This window comes from Mastomys coucha, unplaced genomic scaffold (genome assembly GCF_008632895.1).
Source record: "Mastomys coucha isolate ucsf_1 unplaced genomic scaffold, UCSF_Mcou_1 pScaffold3, whole genome shotgun sequence".
Lineage (NCBI taxonomy): Eukaryota > Metazoa > Chordata > Mammalia > Rodentia > Muridae > Mastomys > Mastomys coucha.
In genome coordinates, this window is record NW_022196909.1 from 62,495,218 (window position 1) to 62,502,959 (window position 7,742).

The following is a 7,742-nucleotide window of genomic DNA, read 5'->3' on the forward strand; positions in this document are numbered from 1 at the left end:
CCCGTGCGGGACTCGCTGCTGCCTGGGGAGGACACGTCTGTCCGCGGGGCGTCCGAGGCCTGAGCCCCCACAGGAAGCCAGCTCGTCTGGTTTCCTCCCCTCTCACAGAGCCAGGATCTCCAGTCTCCCCAGATCTCCGCCTACCCAGGGCTGGGAGAACCTCGCGGCTTGCACAAGGGGCCGCATGTTTTCCTTCGGTCTCAAACTTTGTAAAAGTTTCCAGAATATCAAAAGAAAGAAGTCACTATCATCCTGGGACAATGGTCTGAATAGTAGTAGCCCTCAACTCCCGTTGTCCCAAAGATCAGAGCAATCTAGTTCTTTTGGTGCCCTCTGTTCATGTCCTGGATTTCCACTTCGGAGCTGGGTGCCTGGAGTTTGGGGCTCAGCCCGTCAGAAACTGGCCCTCCGGGAAGCCGGGCTGGTGTCTCATCAGCCTCCCCGGTCCCATAACAGCCAAAGACATCCCCAAGGCCTGCCAGTGCCAGCTGGACATGGGAATTCGTTTTAGAAGGACTGCCCATCCCCTCTTTGGGCTCCAGGGTGGCACCCCAACTTTCTCACACGAGAATGAGTGGAGAAGGGATGGAGGAGAGGCCAGTCTGTTCGGTCCAGCTGGAATTGTAAGCTCTGGCTGTGCGGAGGAACTGACACCAAGAAGGGGGGGGGGGTTGGAGACCCTCAGAGTGACCCCAGGAGCCGAGAGCTCGTAGGCAGCCCGGTGGGGCTTGGCAGGTCTGTGTAGGTGATCCTCAGGTGTAGGAAGTCCCTCTGGGACTCACACTGGACCTGAGCTGCCTCCATGCCTGGCGTCTGGGTCCACACCACCAGGACTAATTAGAGAGGCGGCGGCGCCAGGACACCTCCTCTCAGTCCTCGTTACAACCGAGAGGAAAGCTGGGACGCCAAGGATAGAGCTCCCCCACGGTCGCCGCCCAGTCCTCGAAGTCACTACTTACAGCTCTTGTAGTTCTTCTGGGCGCCGTCGGGGCCAGGACCCGCGTGGCCCCCACGGCGCCCGCAGCTCTCTCACCGCCCTCGGCCACGTCCCGGGGATAGGCAGGGGTAGCTGCGCTGGGAGCAAAGCGGGACGGGAGGGGGTCCCGTCCTGGACGTGTAGATGCTCGCTGCGGGGGACTTCGCGTCCCAGAGCCTGGGAGATCAGGCTCCTGTCTGGGGGCGTCCCAGAGTTTGGGAGCACTCCTCCTTCCTGGTAGTGGCTGAGTCATTGCGACGCGCCCGCGGGAGGGTCTGGCGGCTGCTACATTCTTCCCAGCTTACCTGAGCCGGTAGGCCGTGCCTCACCTACCTTCAGAAGCAGCTCCTCAGTCTCTCCTTAGCTTCAACGCCCCACCTTTCACGTTTTTTTTTTTTTTTTTTTTTTCTGTTTCAAGTCAGGGCCCCTAGAACTAATGCAATCCTTGATCCTCATTGTTTCCAGGTCGTCCAAGGGATGTCAAGCGCCCCACCCCCACCCCGTCAGAAGTCTATGTTTACATCTGTGTAGCTGCGGAAACACCTTTACCTAACGCATGCTAGTTACACAGATGTGCTCCCTTTGAGGACCCAGCAATCAGAAGAACTAGACAACAGGACAACAGGATTTGAAGGCCACTACTAATTAGTATTATGATACTCTATACCAAGTATCACAAGGGTACTTGTGGTGCGAGAACTTCCTGTTGTTGAGACAACATGCCGTCCAGTGTGGCCACAAACTCTTGTGTGATGATGACCTGCTCAGACTTACTCCCCAAGCGCTCTGATGACTGGGCACCACATCCGGTTTGAGGGGCTCTAAGATGGGTTCCTGCATGCTGGGCAAGCACTCTTCCCACTGAGCTACATCCCGCCATGAGCTTTGTGGTATGCTACCTAGTATTTAAATAAAAAGCATTTTTAGTAAGGAGGGATCAAGGTGAGACAGAATCTCATTGTGTCGACCTGAAACTCCTGATCTTCTGGCCTAGGTGCTGGGATTACATGTGAGCTTTGTTATGCCTTGCTTCACTCAGTTGGTTCTTCTTACTATATTATTTTTGAGACAGGGTCTCACAATGTTGCCATGGCTGGCCTGGAACACATTATGTAGATCAGACTGCCTTCAAACACTTGCTTCGTCTCCCAAAGGCTGGGATTAAAGGTGTATATCACCAGGACCCTCTATTACTAGTACTGTTAATTCTTAGATTATCATAGAGAATAATGAGTTTCATCATGTGTCATTCTTCCAACTTGTTCCCCTCCCCCACTGTCATCTCCTTTGCCCCCTTTAACTGGTTGCCTCTTTATTACATTTATTCCACGACCCTCACTCTTCTCTAGCTCCCTTCACATCTCTTTCTCTCCTCTCTTGATCCCCTTTCCTGGAGTTTCATCATATGCACATACATATCTATAGATGCATACACACACATGGTCAAACCCATATGCATAGTCTTAAATCAAGCCTCTCCTGCTAAAAGAAGACAGGCAGTGTTTGTCTTTCTGAGCTTGCCTTGTTTTGCTTAACATAGTTTCCAGTTTCAGCCATTTCCCTGCAAATGTCACGGTTCCACGTTCCTCCAGGGCTGCATAGAATTCCATCGTATATGTGAACCGCATTTTTGAAATCCATTTATCTGTTGGCAAGCATCAAGGCTGGTTGTTTCCTCTATGAGCAGCACAGCAGTGAACACGGTGAGCAAGTGTCTCTGCTGTATACTGACCCTGAGTCCTTCAGGTGCGTGCTGGGAATGGTATAGCTGGGTTACATGCTAGCAGACGCTTGCTTTCAGTTTGTGGAGGAATGTCCACATGGATTCCCATCTCGTGCAGGTATGCATTCCCCCTGGCAGTGAATAAGGGCGCCTTGCCTGCATTAGTGGCTTCCCCTGCCCCCTTGATGACAGCCATTCTGACAGGAAGTGAAATGAACAAGATTGGATGGCCTTTTTTACGTCTGCACCTGAGCCAAACAGTCCATCTAGTCTTGCCCTGGTACTGTCTCCTCCTGAAGGACTTGGCCAAGCTGCCTAAGGTGCATTCCATGTGGCGTTGCACCCAGGCACAGCTCCTTCCTTGCTTCCTTCCTTCCTCTCACCCTTCCTTCTTCCCTCCCTTCCTTCCTTCTTTCCTTCCTTTTTAATTTTTTTTTCAACCAAACAGTGTAGCTCTGGCTGTCCTGGAATTCACTCTGTAGACCAGGCTAGCTTAGAACTCACTGATATCCCTCTGCCTCTGCCTTCCCAGTGCTGAGATTAAAGGTGTGCATCACCACCACCCAGCTTTCTTGAAACCAACTGTTAAGTACAGAGGAAGATTCATCTCAGGAGCTGGCAACCTTACCTGCCTGCACACATTCCCCAGCTTTCCTGTGTAGACCAGGCTGGCCTTCAGCTCACAGAAATCCACCTGCCTCTGCATCCCAAGTGCTAGGATTAAAGACGTGTAGCACTTGCCTGGCTTCTCTCTCTCTCTCTTTTAATTTTTATTTTTCTGTTTTGTATACAGTATGCATACGTGTGTGTGTGTGTGTGTGTGTGTGTGTGTGTGTGTGTGGGTACGCACATCTGTATTGTTGTGCATCCCGTGGTTGCTGAGACTATAAGTTTGATGCGGGCTTTCCTCTTTCATCTTACTCATTGAGGAAAGGCCTTTTCTCCATCACACCCAGAGCTCACAGTTATGGCTAGTCTTGCCAGCCAGCTTGTGCCAGGGATCCCTGGACTCTGCCTTCTGAGGCTGACGCCTAAGGCAGGTTTCTGTGTCCAACCATCATTTAAGTGGGTTCTGAGGAGCCAAACTCCCGTCCTCACACAGTACGGATACATTCTCGGGAAGTGTCTTAGTTAGGGTTCCATTGCTGTGAAAAGACACCATGACCAAGGGCTGGCTTACAGGTTCAGAGGTTCAGTCCATTACCGCCATAGAGGGAAGCATGGCAGCATTCAGGCAGACGTGGGGCTGGAGAAGGAGCTGAGAGTTTTACATCTTGATCTGAAGGCAGCCAGGAGAGACTCCGCCATCCATACTGGGCTGAATTTAAGCTTAGGACCTGAAAGCCCACCTCCACAGTGATGTACTTCCTCCAACTAGGCCACACCTCCTAATAGTAGCACTTCCCATGGGCCAAGCCTATTGAAGCCACCATAGGGGGGCTGTAGACTGGAGATCCCCTGGAGCTAGAGTTTCAAGCAGCTGTGATCTGCAGGATATGGGTGCTGGGATCTGAACTCGGATCCTCTGGAAGAACCACCTTTCCACTCTGTATTTCCTTTGTTACAGTGCAGTGAATGCTCGCCAAGAGGGGAAGGGGCTTCATACAAGTCACGTGGGAACAGAGCCTCCCAGTCCAGGGTTCTGCTCTCCCCCTTCCAGAGCCCTCTAAATAACCAAGATGCCAAGCAGCCACTGCACAGGCTCTGGAGCCCAAGGCCTCCCAGAGGAGAGCAAGCCCTTCCCCTCCAGTCTTTCCCGGTGCACTCACAAAGCCCGGCCACTCCAGTGGTGCACACCCTCTGTCTCCAGCAGCATGTGCCAGTCTTCCCCACTTCCTGACTTGGACAAGGGCCAGCCAGCTGGGCTGTAGGCTGCAGCTGGATCACAGCTATAGTCTCAGTGCCCTAGAAACCAAAGATAGGACGCAGTTTCTGTGAGGTAAGATCCTCCCAGATGAGGGTCAGTTGAAAGGGAAGTGTGCCTAGACTGACCTCCGACTTCTCGGTTCAGCTGATCACTCCTGTCTCAACCCGGTTGATCGGGGCCTGGAGGGAGTGGGGATGTTGTGTGTAGTAAGAGGAACCTGCCCTGTAGGAATTAAGGATCACTTTCCAGCTCTAACTAGTCATACTATAGGTGTCTGCTTGTCATTCCAGCATTCAGATGCCAAGGCAGGAGGATGGTGAGATCCAGGTTAGTCTGGCTACACAGCGACTTCCAGACCAGCCTGGACTACATAGGGAGACTCTATGTCAAAAGCCAAAGCAAACTGAGCATGGTCTTGAGTGTCTGTAACCTCTCTACTGGGAGGAGGAAGTAGAGGGGTCAGGAGTTCAAGGCTAGCCTAAGCTACATAGCAATTATCAGACCAGCCTGGGCTACATGAGACCCTGACTCAAAAGAGCAATGAATATAGGGAGGTGAGCTGGATGAGCAGACCAAGGAGCCTGCTCTGCTAGCCTGGCAGTCTGAATTCATCTGTGTTGAAGTGGATGGAGAGAATCTGCTCCACAAAGTGATCCTCTGACCTTCACATGTGCAGCGTGGCATGTGCACCCTCCCCAATGCGTTCGTTCACACTTTTGTGTACAGTCACATACACATATTAAATAATAAATAAATGAGTAAATGCCACCAAGAGAAAACAATCTCCTCAAAGCTTCCCGACCCTTCCTTGGTTCTCTCCATGCCCAGATGTGGATAAACGGGAAGACCCCGTCTTAGGAGTCAGCACGAGTGACTCCTCATTTGGTAAAGGGCTTATTGGGCACTCACAGAGCCCTGGACTGTGAGTCCTGAGCACATGCATAAGCTGTTTGTGAGAGGACACAGCTAAATTTGTATTTTCCTAATAATACATGAGGGTGCACAGCTATAATTCCAGTCCTGGTTTGCATTTTTTTTCTAATAATAAATGATGTCAAATCACTTTTTTATAGGGAGCCTGCATGGGGATTGACCTAGGCTCTCTGCACACATGTTATAGTTATGTAGCTTGGTCCTCTTGTGGGACTCCTAACAGCGGGAGCAGGGGGCTGCCTCTGACTCTGCTGCCTGCCTCTGGGACCCTTTCCTCTCCTAGCATTAATAGGAGAGGAGGGGCCTAGTCTTACTGCAACTTGATATGCCCTGGCTGGTTAATAGCCAAGGAAGGCCTGACCTATGTGAAGAGAAGAAAGGAGGAGTGGATATGGAGGGAAAGGGGAGAGTGAGGGGAGGGGGGAAGGGAGAGGACTGGGAGGAGAGGAAGGAGGAGTGGATATGGAGGGAAAGGGGAGAGTGAAGGGAGGGGGGAAGGGAGAGGACTGGGAGGAGAGGAGGGAGTGAAAATACTGATCAGGATACAAAAAAAATAAATAAAATAACTTTTAAATGTTTTTATTGTATATATTTTATTATTTATATATCTTCTTTGGTAAGATGTCTGAGTTTCATTCCTAGTGGTTCACTGTTTTATAAAAATACAAAAATATATATAGAATATTATAATAAATAATAATGTAATGTGTTTCGATAGTTCTTTGTGAGATTAAAAACTTGTGTGTGGGTGTGTATGTGTGTGCACTCACGTGTGCAAAGCTGTCAGAGGACTCCAGTGTTCTATCTTGTCACCCTCACTGAACATGTTGCAATAGGCTGACAGCTGGCAGACCCCAGTGGCCCTCCTTTCTCTACCCCACAGCACTGGCGTTCTGGCAGTACAGTTGGGCCCAGCTTCTTATGTGGTTGCTGAGGATTTGAACTCAAGCCTTCAGTTTGTACAGCAAGCCCTCTTCATCCACTGAGTCAGTCTTTTAACAGCTATGACTTCTGTCTTGTTGTCTTACCTTATTGACAGTTTTTTCTATTATTTTAATGAAATCAGATTTAACAATTATTTCTCCCATGGGCTATGCCTTTTGTGGTTTGGTACCTAAAGAGTCATTGCCAAGGGTCTTCTGGGAAATTTGGTCCTCCATATACAAATTATTTCAATGTTCAACAGTCACCCAGTGAAGTACATAATTTAGTGGGTTTGTTACATTACATTATGGCTTTAAATTGCAGCTAAAAAAAGTTCTGAAGTGTCCAACTCAGTTGGAATAATTATACCCAAGATATTGTACAATAGCCTGTTTATAAGGTTTTAATCATACCACATAGAAATTCTTTAAATATTAAGCAGTATCTCCCTGTATTAGATAGATAGATAGATGATATATCCTAGTCCATCTGTCTTCAGTTCCTCGACTCGTGGACTCATCACTCTGACCCATCCTTCAGTTTATTTATCTCTCTGGACAAGCTGGAATCCATGTTTGTCCTCATGAAATAATGTAGCATAAAAATACAAGCAAATTGAGTAGATCTTCTTGAATTCCATGGTGGCAGAAGTAATGGTGTATCTCCCTGCCCCCCCGGTTCAGGGGCAAGCACAAACACAGTCTCCTATTGCCACAAATTACATGGTCAAGTTTCCCACATGGAGGAAAACCACAGGGGTCAGCACAGGCAGAGTGCATGGGATGAGCCTCTCATCCTGGAAAAGCCACCACCTCACGGTAAGCACCGAGACAGCCATGCATTGCTCTACCCAAAGGAATGGATATTCTACAGTCTTGCCTAACCTCCTGGTTACTATTTTTCTGGATCCTGTATTCCTTTGACAATCTGATGATAGCTTTAGGCTCCCTATCCAAAAACTTACTCCACAAGTAAACAGAATCTCCCAATTCTTGATCTCCAGAAAGCCCCATGGGAAGACATTAGGAGCTGGGGAGAGAGCACATGGCCACCTCTGTGGCCCTGCCCCTTCAGGTTATTTGACATTAATGATAAGAGGTGACAAAGTACAATAGACGGGAAGTAGGTTGGGTATGGCAGTGAAAAGAAACCACCCCTTAAGAGTGCAGAGGACAGGACTTCCAGTACCAAGGGAGGTTGTAGAATTGGGCAGGGACTGGGTGTAGCCTTGTGTGTCCATGGACTCCTGTCGGGGGTCACCTGTTGGTTTACCCTGAAGCAGTCGTCAGGCTGATGTGCGGAGCCAGACTTCCACCAAT

General features: G+C 49.5%; 1 pseudogene; it reads right to left on the minus strand.

The window, feature by feature from the left end:
* Positions 1 to 7,103: 7,103 nt before the first annotated feature.
* Positions 7,104 to 7,249, minus strand: LOC116075608 (annotated as a pseudogene).
* Positions 7,250 to 7,742: the final 493 nt, after the last annotated feature.